Source organism: Limulus polyphemus, unplaced genomic scaffold (genome assembly GCF_000517525.1).
Source record: "Limulus polyphemus unplaced genomic scaffold, Limulus_polyphemus-2.1.2 Scaffold9, whole genome shotgun sequence".
Taxonomy (NCBI): Eukaryota; Metazoa; Arthropoda; class Merostomata; order Xiphosura; family Limulidae; genus Limulus; species Limulus polyphemus.
Genome location: NW_013665619.1, coordinates 382,724 through 398,737, shown reverse-complemented (window position 1 = coordinate 398,737; position 16,014 = coordinate 382,724). Strand labels below are relative to the sequence as shown.

General features: G+C 32.5%; 1 protein-coding gene across 1 annotated transcript in view; it reads right to left on the bottom strand.

Moving 5' to 3' along the window:
- Nucleotides 1-2,154, bottom strand: part of LOC106478167 — a 77,809-nt gene extending 75,655 nt beyond the window's left edge. Inside the window, exon 1 of the mRNA XM_022381732.1 lies at nt 1,904-2,154. The gene's annotated coding sequence lies outside the window, so the exon portion shown is untranslated. The remainder of the gene's footprint in view (nt 1-1,903) is intronic.
- Nucleotides 2,155-16,014: the final 13,860 nt, after the last annotated feature.

Here is a 16,014-nt window from a genome sequence, read left to right as displayed (position 1 = left end):
TTCGAACCGTAGAATACAAGTCGAGCGCCCTAACCACCTGGCTATGCCTTTTTATAAATTTAGCACACTAACAAATGTACAACGTGTAACAAAGAAACTTTATTACACCATTTTGATAAGTTTTGTCACACAAGATATTGACAAAACTTTATCGTAACTTTGTACATTTGTTATTATGTTAAACATAATTTTTTTCTCTACCCATTCAAGCCGACTCCAAACTTTATTGGCTTATTATGATGATGGTTTAAAGCCTGCATCATCATTGCATTTTTTACGACTCTCAGAAATTCTTAACTTCTAAGAAACTAGTAGTTCATAAAAATAAAATAAATAAATGATAGAAATAATATACGGGAAAGTGGCAAAAAGAGGGAAACTGATGGTAGTCAAAAATAAAGGTAATCCAATAACAGACGAAGTGTATAAGAACTAGTGGCTAAAAACATCTAATAATAGAAGAAATGAATGAGATCTACTGAATAAAAAGGCAATCTAATATTGGAATAAGTGGGTGAGATCTAGTGAAAAAAAAGGCAATCTAATATTGGAATAAGTGGGTGAGATCTAGTGAATAAATAAGGCAGTATAATAATGGAAGAAGTGGGAGAAATCTACTGAATAAAAGAAGTAATCTATTAATGGAAGACATGGATGAGATCTGGTGAATAAAAAAGGTAACCCAATAATGGACGAAGTGGTTAAGACCTAGTGAATAAAAAATAATCTAATAATAGAAGAAATGGTTAAAATTTAGCGACTAAAAAAGGCACTCTAATAATGGAAGAAGTGGGTGTGATCTAATGAACAAAAAATATAGGTAATACTATAAAGCTCAAAGGGATGCCGTTTTTATATTTTTGGTATCATTTGGGATATTGTTTTTAAAAATCTTGAAACTGAAATACCGCTTGCCATGGGGTGTCGGAACGTAAGCAGAAACAATAAAATCTAATATAAGTCTTTTAGGAATACTTGGAACATACATACAGCGAGACATAGATTTTATAAAAATTATAGAGTTCGATAGTTTATAGATTTTTTTCTCGAACTTAAAATCCAATCTTCTACGAGACTAGTAAAGTACATGTATTCAGGGAATTTCCTATGGCGCGCCGTTAATCCTGAGTTGGTATTATGTTTACTTCGACATTTCATGATTTAAAAATACACTTAAAATTTATGCCTCTTACTAGCTCAACAACAGCAACAGGTAAACTAACATAGAGCGCCATCTTTAGACATTTTCTTCAATTAAATCAATATTTCAATGTAACTTTGTTGAAGCTTTATGAAATATATACTTGCATGTATATATATATATGTGTGTGTGTGTGTGTGTAGCTCCAGAATCTTGTAAAAAGATCCAGATAATAGAGCAATTATATTCTGTTTCCTTTTCTCGATCTTTTCTATCACTCCTTCGGCATACATATAAATATATGTGAAGTTTTCTGGCTGTCTAGACATTCATTAATAACTTTCAAATGTCGTAGAGACTTCTAATAAATTTCATCACACAATATGAAAAAAAGCACGCGCCATATAATTATTCTCCAACATATAAAATAGCTTTCGCACAATATAATAATATTGTTTATGATAACTTGTATACAACAAGATTGTGTCAACTCCAATCAAGGCGAACGAGTATTAGTAATCTGTAGAAAAAATAATAGTTATTTATAAACATTCTGTTAATAACGACGCATTGAATTTTCAAAGACGAACCTTGTGAAAGGCAGAACAAACGTTTTAGAAACAATAATTTCAGATTCGATATTGAAAGCTGTAGGTTGTCTTCATTTTTAATTTTCTTAAACAATGAATTCGCGTTACGCGCCAGCTTTTTATTGTATAACATTGTCTTTGTAGTAAATGATTCATAATTAACAACTCCTACCTTTTGTAGCCGGACAACTGGGTTTCAGAAGAAAAGTTCAAAACAAAACGTTTACCAAGCGGAAGGCTAATTCACAGTGTTGGCCCCATACGTTATTTCGAATACCAGTCTATTTCAGTTTGCTTACTAAAGATGCAGTCTCAAAAACCTGTCTTAAAGCTTAGTTTTCACTGCGGCATTCTTATGATAGGAGCAGGGTGACTTCGTTTTTGAAGTGTTTCAATCCACCCCGTTGCCGCCACCTTATACTGCGTAATATCCTCCTCACAATAAGGTAACATGCAGCGGGTCTTGGCCGTCGCCAAGGCAACAGCACCCTCCTACTCCTCTACGCACGAGAAGGAGAACATAGTGCGCTCTCTCGCGGTACTTTAAGAGATCAATAGCAACCATTGCAACACACACAGAAAGACATTGGTGTTACTAACAGGTGGCTGCTTACAGCGAAAAAAAAAAAGAACTGAGACGCAGTGTTTGATTGTTCTGATTATTTTTATATTCAATCTGCAGTACATCTGGAGCACAAGGGCAGTCAACTACTACACTAAAAAAACAACAATTCTTATAAGTAAACGTAATACGAAAACATTTAAAATGTGGTTAATGCTTATTATGGTGCATTTTTTTTGTAGTATTGTTACACGTAGATGTGTGTATTCTAATCATATCATGAGATAATAAGTTGTAGGTCATCGAACGCCTTAGCGGAAGGCACATGATTTAGTCGTATATTACTATTACCCTATTCATATGTAATAATGGGATGCAATATTTTGTGTGATATTACATCTCAGCAAGATTGTTGATGATCTAAAACATGTCATTTTTTTTCTGGTCCAATACGACTGTCTGTTGTACGCCACTTATTTTTTCTGGTCCAGTACGGCTGTTTGTTGTACGCCACTTATTTTTTTTTTCTGGTCCAGTACGACAGTCTGTTGTACGCCACTCATTTTTTCTGGTCCAATACGACTGTTTGTTGTACACCACTTATTTTTTCTGGTCCAATACTCGACTGTCTGTTGTACGCCACTTATTTTTTCTGGTCCAATACGACTGTCTGTTGTACGCCACTTATTTTTTCTGGTCCAGTACGACTGTCTGTTATACGCCACTTATTTTTTCTGGTCCAATACGGCTGTTTGTTGTACGCCACTTTTTTTTTCTGGTCCAGTACGACTGTCTGTTGTACGTCACTTATTTTTTCTGGTCCAATACGACTGTCTGTTGTACGCCACTTATTTTTTCAGGTCCAATACGGCTGTCTGTTGTACGCCACTTATTTTTTCAGGTCCAATACGGCTGTTTGTTGTACGCCACATAATAAAATACTTCACTTTCCCTTAAAGTTGGTTTCGTTAGCAACATTGGTTATAACGTTTGAAATTATTTTTAATATTATTATTACCATTTTATTAATACTGATATTCACACTTATGAAGATTCTTTCGGGTTTTTTGCTTAATAAATGGCTTTAACTAGCTTAAATCTACTAATTTGATCTTACCTTATTATTAAGGATAATGGCTGAAAATCCGTTAATAGCGAAGATACATACTGATGATTGATTGATTTTTTTAATTTTCTAGTTGTTAACGCATGATATTACCTGTCGTTTGTAAGTTTGTTAAATATAATTTTCTTCATTATTTTGTGTAGTTGGTACGTTATTCTTTAGTTTTGTGTAGTTGGTAAGTTATTCTTTTTTGATCTATGTAGTTACGTTACTTTTGATCAGGAATTCTTATTGATTGAAGTACTATTGCACTTACTGGAAGCCACATTGGACAAATATAGTATGATACGAGTTGAAATATTGTTATTGAGTGTTAGTATTATAATATCACACACACATTAGAATTTATTATGAAATTATACGTGTGGTGTTTTTGTTGTTGTTGTTGTGTTTTTCTCACCACAGTAGACCTATGTTTATATAGAGTATGAATGATATGTAGCATTGATGCTACTAACGTATTCAGCAGAAAAGCTGTTTGAAATACTAAAAATAAAAATAAACATGAAGCTTTATCTATCATTTTATTCCCCACTTGCTATTGAGTTATACTATTTTGGGGAATTGCACTCCTCATGAGTAACCCTGGATAAGGGCAGATGGAAAAACAAGAAAAACCTTCTTATATTACATCATAGGTATTATATGTGTTTGTTCTCATTTACTCGCCACAGTGAGCCTATATTTAAGTAGGTACTGCATAATGTGTGGCACTGATTTACCCTTGTCAGGGGTTACCGATGAGGTTTGGAATACCCGAAACCGGTATAGCTCAGTGACTAGTTGTGAATCTAATAATAGATTGAGCTTCATACATATATATATATTATTAAACCTTTATACTAATAAAACTTTCTAGTTAAATGTATTAGTATACAAACTACTTCAAAGGAATGTAAAGCTATGGAGTCAAGTCGTTTTTTGTCGCTTATGTGTCCCATTATTATAAATTAATATGCTTGATCAAAGTCATTCCAAAATAATTAACATCCATACCATTACACGCACCTTAGCGATGAACATACACACTTCATTAAATACATCATGTAATGCGCAAATTATTCTGTAGTCACAACATTGGTACATTTCATTACAATGACGTTTCAGTAATTGTTTCTATCGGTTAGTATTCCAATACTTATGTTTTTGTTTGTTTAGCTACTTAGCGTTAACTGAATGAAATCAAGCTTTTTCTTACATCAATTTTTATTTACTAATAGTTTCGTTATTACACTTTTATCGTGACAGTCATGTCGCTGGAACAACAAGATGTATTCCAACTGAAATTAAAAACATCTTAATGAAGGTTTAATACCGAAACTTTTGATGACAGTATGCTTCTAATAAAGGTTCAATACCGAAACTTTTATGGCAACATGCTATTAATCAAGGTTTATTACCGAAACTTTGATGACAATATACTGTTAATGAAGATTTAATACCGAAACTTTGATGGCAGCATGCTATTAATTAAGGTTTATTACCGAAACTTTGATGACAATATGCTTCTAATAAAGGTTCAATACCGAAAAGTTTATGGCAACATTCTATTAATCAAGGTTTATTACCGAAACTTTGATGACAATATACTGTTAATGAAGATTTAATACCGAAACTTTGATGGCAGCATGCTATTAGTTAAGGTTTATTACAGAAACTTTGATGACAATCTACTGCTAATGAAGGTTTAATACCGAAACTTTTGATGACAGTATGCTTCTAATAAAGGTTTAATACCGAAACTTTTATGGCAACATGCTATTAATCAAGGTTTATTACCGAAACTTTGATGACAATATACTGTTAATGAAGGTTTAATGCCGAAACTTTGATGACAATATGCTGCTAATGAAGGTTTATTACAGAAACTTTGATGACAATATGCTGATAATGAAGGTTTAATACCGAAACTTTGATGACAATATGCTGCTGATGAAAGTTTAATATCGAAACTTTGATGACAGTATACTGTTAATGAAGGTTTAATACCGAAACTTTAATGACAATATACTGCTAATGAAGGTTTAATACCGAAACTTTGATGGCAACATGCTATTAAGTAAGGTTTATTACTGAAACTTTGATGACAATATGCTGCTGATGAAGGTTTAATACAGAAACTTTGATGACAATATGCTGCTGATGAAGGTTTAATACCGAAACTTTTGATGACAATATGCTTCTAATAAGGTTTAATACCGAAACTTTGATGGCAACATGCTATTAAGTAAGGTTTATTACCGAAACTTTGATGACAGTATACTGCTAATGAAGGTTTAATACCGAAACTTTGATGGCAACATGCTATTAAGTAAGGTTTAATACCGAAACTTTGATGGCAACATGCTATTAAGTAAGGTTTATTACCGAAACTTTGATGACAGTATGCTGCTGATGAAGGTTTAATACCGAAACTTTTGATGACAATATGCTTCTAATAAAGATTTGGCATGATAAATTACAAAAAAAAAACAGTTTTGGCCTTGCTATATTTTTCTTCAAGTAATGTGTTTATTGTTTAATCTAAATTAAAATGGAAGTCTAAATGATAACTCTATTATATCACCTGGAATATTTTATAAGTTAGGATCTATATTGCACAGAAACTAATGTCATTGATGAATATTTGTTTAGCTTTTAGCGTGTTTTAATTTAAAAAGTAGATTTTATGTTCTGTAATTTTCGGATTAATATTTTTGTAAGATTTGACATTTAGGCCTGTCAACTTTCCCGATTTCGGCGGGAGTTTCCCGATATGGAGTCTTGTTTTCCGATTTCCCGACACACGACCAGGGTCTCCCGATATCAACCTTTTTAATAATTTAACAAAAGAAATAGAGTCGCAAAATTCAACTTCACAGAGTGACAACAAGGATAAAGTAAATATTTACTGATTTTGTGTGACATTGTTATACTTTGTTGTGTTATACTGTCTGCTTCAAGTGAAAGGACATTTTCAAGGTGAGAAAGATCGTAACAGAGAACAGGACTGATTTAGGGCATTACTATGTGCCCTTTTAAACCGCAAGTTTGACTCGGATTCTTCAGCCAGTAAATACAAGCCCAGCAAGCAGGTATTGAAAGATGCCAAAAGTGCAACGTACGAATATAACAAAGAACGCTAATCAGAATATGTGTATTTTTCAATTCTTACAATATAAATGCATAACAATAGCAAATGACTGTGATTTTCTTAGTATATAAGCCCACTGTAAATGAAAAAAAAAAGGAAACATCATTTGAATCTTATAAGTGTAAATAAATGTCTGAAGTTCTCCCAGAATGCATAAAAGTGCACCTATTTTTCTAAATTTTCTGGGGATCATGCCCCCCCCCCAGGGGACGTACTCGCTGTTGTAGTGCCTCCACAAAAGTCTCCCGATTTGGCACCTATCAGTGTTTATAGGTATGGGCATTGTGGTGATCGAGAGCTCACTTATGACACTTAATTTTCTTGAAAAAGAATAAAATTATAAACATAATCTAAATCATTTTACTCTTACAGTAGACATAACCATTGTATTTTAGTTTGAACTTCTATTCATGAGTTTTAAACACTTAATATATCCTATTCTATTAAAGTTACGTCATTATAATTTTATTAACTGTGAATACAAAAATGTATTGAATTATGTCATTGAAGACAACGTTCATTTGTCTCATGGCAGCCAATGATCACTCAATTTTAATAATTCCTGTTTCTTTGTTAACAAATCAAGCAATTACATTAATATACCGTTAAAAGATCGACCAACCATAAAAATACTAACTAGTTGCATTTCTCTCGTTTTTAAAGGAGTATCAGTTGATTAAAATTACATGTTTTGGCCTCACGTCATAGCTAACATGTTCATTTAATCATTAAGATACCAATACTGCTTTTTAACACAAATGATATTGCTACTATAGTATTAGCTTAATCAGATACCTCTGAAAACTAGTAGACAAGATGGTTAAAGCAAAATGAAACGACAAAGTGAACAATGAGGGATTGAAATTGATTATTAATGATCTATGAGTTAACTTTCAAATAACTGAGAATTGAAAATGTTGAAAAACAATACCTACAAATAATAACTTGTAATACAAAGGCAGTATACTTTGATTTGTTTGTTCCAGAATATCACCTAAAGATACATGACAGCATTTGAGTTTGTAAGCTAGAAGGGAGGCAACTAGTCAACAGCATCCACTATCAAATTGAGTCATCATTGGGATAATCTTGTCTGATCGAATAGTGGGATATGACCGCCATGGTCAGAAAGTAAAAAGAGAAGACCCTTGGTGTCACCAATCCAAATATGTCAACTACTTGGTAACTTCTCTCCCACAGCATATTTTTGAAACGCTCTTCAATCAAACTTAAATCATTGGATATAACTTTTCCAATCCTTAAACGGTTAAGTTATATGTTAATACAATTTTCAATAACTTCAAAAAATTGTTTTACAATATACAGATTTCTAATATTAAGGTTATTTTCCTTGATATTATTCAAATGGTGAAATTACTCTTCCCAAGTTTTTGAATTGGTTTATTTTTCTAACCTATTATTCTGGCATACAAATCAGGGTCGCAAAACATGTTACTTAAAATTCAAAAATAAAATTTGCATTTATTAGTATTTTTCAATTCAGATCAATTTGATTGATCTTTGTTGTAGTATATTCTGAATCCAATTGAGTTATTTAGATAAACACGGGAGTTTGTAAATTTCAACAGATTAGAATCAATGTCTTTCTTAAAAGTGGTCAATTTCGGAAAACCGCAGAGTTCATTCATACGTAATGTATGTGGAATTGGATTCATTCATACTGAAACAGAAAGACATAGGCCAAAGCGACGATCGATGACATACTTTCTGATGAAGATGTATGTAGTTGCGCATGCGCCACATTGTTACTAAGACCACAATTTTCTGAATGGTTACATCAAGAATGTAGAGTTCCTTCTTTTTACAATTCTACAGACAGATTCTTACTTCTCATAAGCACATGAGGATCTTAGACAGAAAAAAGTTATACGGGGAAAATAATATAATTATAGTTTTAAGACACTAATTAATCGTAATATGGTAAACAACGTTGATAAAAAATAAATTTGATACTTCCTCAAAGAGTCTTCTGGGTACAGTCTATTGGATTGTTGACAGAAAAGTTGTATCTGTAGAATGCAATTTGCTTTGACGTGTCATACCATGGCCTGACACAAATATCAGAGAGAGAGAGATTTCAACAGCGTCAAGACTACAAATTTAACCATTCACGATAACTTTCCAAAGGAACACAAGCCATCAGGTACTTACTTCGTAAATAAATAATTCTGTTGTTTTTGTTCTAAATATGGTGGAATGTATTATATGAAGACACTATGTCTTTGAAATATTTCTTTTTTTCTCTTAGAATAAAACATCAAAAACGAACACGTGCAAGTTTAAAAATGGTGACATCTACAAATTTAGAAACATCAACTTAAAGTAATTGAATTCATGATGAAATAAACAAAACAAACCTTAAGATTTTACAAAAGATTAACCAATAAAAGCCAATTTATATATCAAACAAATTAATCTTGCAATTTCAACAGTTCTGGATAAAGATTAGTACTTTTAATGCTACTTATATCATGAAAGAAATGATAAATATAGCACTATATATGTCTATAATCTTATACTTACTCTTTACAAAAGGATTTGGGGAAATGTAAGTTGATTGAAGAGATAATGGTAATGGCTTTCAAATGTATTAAAATAAACTGAAAGTTCTGTTTCTCTCACAAATAAGATAGTTGTCGATCATCAGTAAGTGTGTTAGCGTAAGGTAAGTCTGGATCTAAGGGCGTGTAATTAGATTTGAGTCAGGATGCATTGTTATTCGCGTACGTTTTCTGTTGAAATACTCACTGTTGCACCATGCCGTGAAAGTTAAGTTGACTCCCAAGAGAAAACCAGAATCTGACATGTTAAAAAAATAAGCTATATTCTTCCACCTACCACTGTTAAACTTAACCAAATAAAGAAAAACATTACGATGGAAACATACTAAACCACTTTCTCAAAGTAAATTGGAAATGAATGATGAAAGACAACGAAGTAATATCTTAGAACAAAATAGTTTATTTATTCATAGAAAAACTGTACTCAAATTATTCTATATATTTATAATTATTCGTTTATTATACTTATTACGAATGGTCAATCCAAACAGTGATGATTTAAAATGATAAAATACATCATACTCGCTCAAGTGAACTAAATATTATGAACAACCAAGTAAATATCCTGATCTAGTTTAGTTTTAAATCAAATGATCACTTATCTGCAAACTGTGTTTGAACTCAGTTGATCCTAACTGCCCAATAATAAATCAAGCTTCAATAGTTCGACTGTAACTTTCACTTAATTGCCTTATGAGATATTCAGTCCAAACGACCTTTAGAATCTGGAGCCAGTTGATTCTAAGTTTGAGGTTGATTATAGAATGACATTTTATTACCCTGAGAGACTGGTCTATACAGACGGGTCAGTTACCAGTCTTACCTTCTACAGACACACATGAACTCATTGAGTAGTATCTTGATTCAATTAAGCATGTGTTCGGCTGATGGCTTTTTAGAATCAATTAGTCTTCTGATTAAATCATTCTCATCGTAAACCATCGCATTTCAGTAGTATAGTATATCAAATCCTGCGTGCATGCCTGAATGAAATAACTTATTAATGCATTCGTTTCTATTCTCTGTACTCTCGACGCTCTTTTATTGTAAAGGAATTTTCCAGTTATTGTTTGTTTGTTTTCTCACACACGCATGGTTCATCCTATGTTATGTATTGTAATATAGAACATAGCAGCTTACAATGAGTAAAAACAAATCGGCAGGACTCGTCGAACAGGAGTTGGTTCGAATCCCCGTCACCGAACATGCTCGCTCTTTCAGTCGTTGGGACGTTTTAATGTGACGGTGAATCCCACTTTTTGTTGATAAAAAAATAGCGCAAGATTTGGCGGTGGGTGGTGTCGACTAGCTGTTTCCCTTTAGTCTATCACTGTTTAATTAGGGACGGCTAGCGCAGAAAGCCCTCAAATATCTTTGAACGAAATGAAAACAAACAAACAAATTAGAGTTAGTTCAATTCTAATAAAAACTAACCAAGAGAACTTAGTATATTGTTCATTAGACCATTTCACTACATCACTTAAACATACACATTGTTTTATTACTGATATTGAAGAAATTAAATTCTAAGATGTTAGTTACGACTTATATTTATAACTTATATAACTGTTAGTTAGTTATATTTTTAACCCAATCAAACTAAACTGTATTATATAAGAAAATGAAGGAAGCTTGCTAATTTGCAAAAAAATTGATATAATATTTAATAGTCAAGTATCTAATACATATAAAACTACAAGTCAGTTATATATAAAGTTGTTTGATCGTTCACAACTGATGTTTACACACGTGAAGTGGAAGTTAAGCTGATTTTCGAGAGAAAGGCTGAATCTTTTATGTTAAAAGAAATAATCTGGATCTATTCACCTACCACTGCAAAAACATTCACATTAGGAAGATAACAGGTTACTGATAATATGAGAGTGTCATCGAATTTAACCGAACATGCATCATTTACTTGTGATAGAAATATTAAAACAGTGTTTGTTTGTTGTTAAGCACAGAGCTATACAATAGGCTATCTGTGCTTACCTACCGAGAATAACCCCACCCAGACTTACCCCTGAGACACCGGCGAGCATTAAAACACTGATATTTGTATAATGACAATCACAAAATCATTAAATTTTGTATAAAATAGCGATTGTAACTTTAGTTGTATTCAAAAAGTAACCTTCCAAGCATTATTTATTAATAACATAACTTGAGATCCAAATCCATTTTTTTTAATATCGCACTAACAGGTGTCCAGAGGTACCAAAACTGTATTAAATACAATAGTTCCGTTCTGTCGTCAGCACCAGTAAATACCATCTGAAGTAAATTATAAAACAATAATTTGAAACTCGTGTAGTTAAAAATATTCTCGAACAGCGTATCGAGACTGTTTGGCATTCGTTTTAACATCTAAAAGTTGTTGATTTTTTAAGCTAGTTTATCATTCTCATAAAAGCCCACTGAAAATGCCATGATCAGAGTTTGCACAGCGATGTAACTTCAGCGTACATAAAAAGAGATAAGTTTTATGTCTCGTATTCACGAAGCTGACAGTAAAGTCGAGGTTTTATGGCTTATAAGAAAGTAGCAAGTTCAAGGGATATACAATACAAAAACGCTACAGTGCAGTTGAACGTTTGTCAGTCATGTTGAGATCCGTAGCGCTGGAAGATAATAACAAAGTGAGAGGTGGTCGACTGAAATGTGAATAGTGATGAGGTTGGTGAAAGAAATTACACCGTTTATTCTTTCTTGGAACACTCGTTCTCAAAGCCCACGTATTTCAGAGGGCTACAGACTTACGTCTCTAGAGCATTTTTCACTGTTGTTGTTGTTTGTTAGTTTTTAAAACGTGAACCATGAAAATAGTTAAAAATCTAAAACAAACATGGGATTTCAATTTTAAACAACACTCACTTAGTAACAATACTTAAAGAAGATCCACTTCTGATACAGTGATAATACTTTATGAATAAGCGCATGTGTGTAAACTGTATACTAGAAAAGTCGAATCCGCTTCCGGTAGACAGTTGGAGAAATGTAATATTTAACTTAAAGTTTACATATAGAATTAATTGTTGCTACAAAATCCACGTTTACATTTCATTTAACCCAGTATTCTCTAATAGTGTATGTACTATGTCGACAGTAAAGACACTAGAATGGCCAAATTACAAGTGACATAGCGTGAGGTTAAGCAGCATTGACTCAGTAGTTTAATGTGCATACAGTTACATTCTGTTTATAGTGTTCACATTTCTGGAAGATCTTCGGCTTATGTGCAGTTCCGTTTCTGCCGAAACCTTTTGTGGGAATATTTTATAGTCCAGTTGATTAAGTTTTCCTAAACGATTTAAGAATAACTGATATGAATGTATTTCACGTTTTCAAAAGTTCAAGAATTTAATTTTAATAAGCTTATAGAAATCCATAAAATGAATATTTAAAGATTATGATATTTTTCTCACCTAAAAATATAATCTTCCTACCTCTTTAGGCTACACTTGCCTCAACGTTAAGTTAAAATTGTCTTTTTAACACTGTGTTGGCTAAAAAACTAGTTACAAGTAACTTATTGAATGTTGTTTCTTGATAGAGGTTAAAAAACCCAGTTAAACCAGCAATGCTAATATTGTCAGCTTATGTTCACAACAAACTCGGACTCTAATGTAATCATTCTGCATAAGTCAGTTTATGGGTCTGTCTGCCTTTCAATAATCAAATATTATGAATATATATAGCATTGGAGCCATATGGCAATGATGTGGGATAACCTTCAGTGAAACAATGGGGAAGTGATGCCAGCCATAACTGTAGTCAAATCGGCTAAGATGGGATCGGTATATTCTCAGTGTACATATATTGCTAACACAAAGAATTGGCACCAACTATAGCTGGAGTCGACATTTCATTTCTTTACTATATAAGCACACTGTGACCATAATTGTTGACATAGTCTGACCATAATTGTTGACATAGTATGAAGAGACTGCAACAAAGTGAGCAATTCTCGCAACTTTCTACAACCAAATAAACATATAAAACTGTGTGAATATATTGTTCTAAGGTAACTCTACATGAATTATAATTCTTGTATCTTCTGGATTAACACGGTTTTGATATAAATCAGAAAATGTAGCCTAAACACGAGGTATAGAAGAATTCACCTGGTTAACTTCTAGTAGTTTCTTTAAAACTAGTTTTAAACGTTTGCATTTTTCATACAAAATTCATCGAAAGAGATCATAAATCTGAAATGGCTGCTCAGCATATAATTTCTTGAAATAATTTCCGTGAACAAGTTTCCCTTTCTTTTTCATGCCTTCATACTAGAATGAAAAGTAAATTAATAAACTTTCGCTGGATCGTTCACGTGGGTCATGTCGACTACTGTATGTCATATTTCCAAATGAGCTACTGTACAATTTAAAAGGCTTTGTCTTTTAACATTGCTTTGGTTTATTAAATGAAATAGAATGAAGCTAATGAAATTAGTGCGTTTCCTCTTGGATATCTATAATATTAAGAACAACTAGAAAAACTGTGTACTCTATATACGATAATAGTGAACAAAGAAATCTAAGTATATCAAGCTTACGGGTTTTAAAACAACCATGAAAATTTATCATGAAGTCTTTTACAGCTGTAATAAAATATACACGTGTTTTGGGGACGTTAATAAGTTACATCTTCATACAAAAATGATTGGTTTCATGTAACAAACAGGTAATAACATAATAACTTTGACGTATATTGTGAGAAAGAGTAATTTTCAATTCATATGACTCATTTCATACATATTGGGAAAATAAACACTTATGACTATTAGGAATTATAAAAGAAGATATTTTAACTAAAATATTCAAACTATTCTCAGTTCATAATCAAAGTCTTTGATGAGCGACTAATAGGCCTTGATTTTCACTAATGAACGGTAGCTGACGCTCGTTGTATGTAAAGGTAGAAAATTGCCTATCAAGGATGTTTTGTCAATTAATTAAAAGTAATTTTCTTTGAAGATAAATTGGAAACCAAGTTTATAATATGACTGAAACTTATAATGGAAGGGTCAATATACTAGTATTAATACGCAGTATAAATCCTAGCTTTAATACCAAAGTTCGAAGAATGCTTTCATGTACTGCAGTATTGATATGGATATATATGGAATATATATTTTATCAAAGACAATTCATGAAAAGTTACATTAACATTCTTTCTTAGCAGTCCTTATTCATTTATCATGCATTATGTCATGGACTAGATAGTTTAAACAACTTTCACAAAATGAAATATATGTTTCTTTGAAATTATAGTTTCTACAGATAATGTCGTTCAAGTACTCAGGTGGTCAATGCTTCTAATGTTTTGTTTGTCGAAGACAGCTTAATGAACTGGATTCTGTGTGCATCCACTTACAAGTCAAATCATTATTCCTAGAAAATGAAATACGTTTGAAAACAACAATTTTCATCAGAGTGACTTCTACTTTTAACTAGATATCTCGTTTTAAACCTTTTAAAGTCACTGAACGAATGTAGTTACTCCATAATTCATTCTGAGGGATCCTTAATTATCGTAAGCAAATTAATTATCCTACGGAATAGTGGAAGACTTATCAGGGCTTATTCATAATAGTCAGTATAAAATATCATGGGTATCTTATGTAGAAAGTGATTTTTTAGAGGATTGGTATTTATTTCTAAATAATATAGTATGTGATCATATATAAAGAGAGAGAGAGTGGACTATATTTACAAATAATACAGACATATTTTCGATCTATTTCCCACTGAAAATTATTGAAGATTCAAGAAATCAACAAAATAAAACCTGCAAAACATAACGTAACGACCATTTATGTAAATTAAAGCATAAAAATGATAAAGAATAGAGTTCTCATTCTTTTATCCTGGCATTTTCAAGCACTGAATAATTATTGAATCTGCTTTTTTTAGTATGTTTCTATCCAGAAGAGGAGGCTTGTTCAAGCATTGAACGAAACCCAAGTCTATTGTTTTAGCATACTTCTATCCTGAAGAGGAAGTTTGTTCAAGCATTCAACGAAACCCAAGTCTATTGTTTTAGCATACTTCCATCCTGAAGAGGAAGCTTGTTCAAGCATTCAACGAAACCCAAGTATATTGTTTTAGCATACTTCTATCCGGGAGAGGAGGCTTGTTCAAGCATTCAACGAAACCCAAGTATATTGTTTTAGCATACTTCTATCCGGAAGAGGAGGCTTGTTCAAGCATTGAACGAAACCCAAGTCTATTGTTTTAGCATACTTCTATTCTGGAGAGGAGGCTTGTTCAAGCATTCAACGAAACCCAAGTCGTCTTTTCTGCATGCTTCTATCCCGGCAAGGAGGCTTATACAAGCACTCAAGAAACCATAAGTCTGAAAATCAATACTGTGTGTGATATTACAACAGTATAAGACTGGGAATAATTTTTATCAGTCTTATTGTGATGTAAGAACACACAAACTACTGATCTCAAGATTCATTGTTCGTCATCATATGCGTTATTAATATAAGAACCCTAATTCAACATTTTTAGCATGCTTTTATCCACAAGAGTATTTTTTGTGCTGTTTATTTTCAGAGTGTAGAACAAGGGTTTGGTTTGGAGCATAGCTAGAAAAAGACTGTTTACTCTAGCCGTTCATAATTTTGCACTGACAGACTGGAAGAAAGACAACAAATCTAGGACTATTTTAATAGGATGGTCAGATTTGACAGTCACTCTTATGCCGCATCGACTATCCCTAGTAGAACGCGAGTTCTTTTTTAACTACAAAATGACGCGGACCATGAACCTTCGGATTCATACTCCATAAGTTGGTACACTAACCACTAACCCACGCTCACAATAGAAAACAAAGAACAATTGAGGGTAGCCTTTACCAAACATCGGGTGAC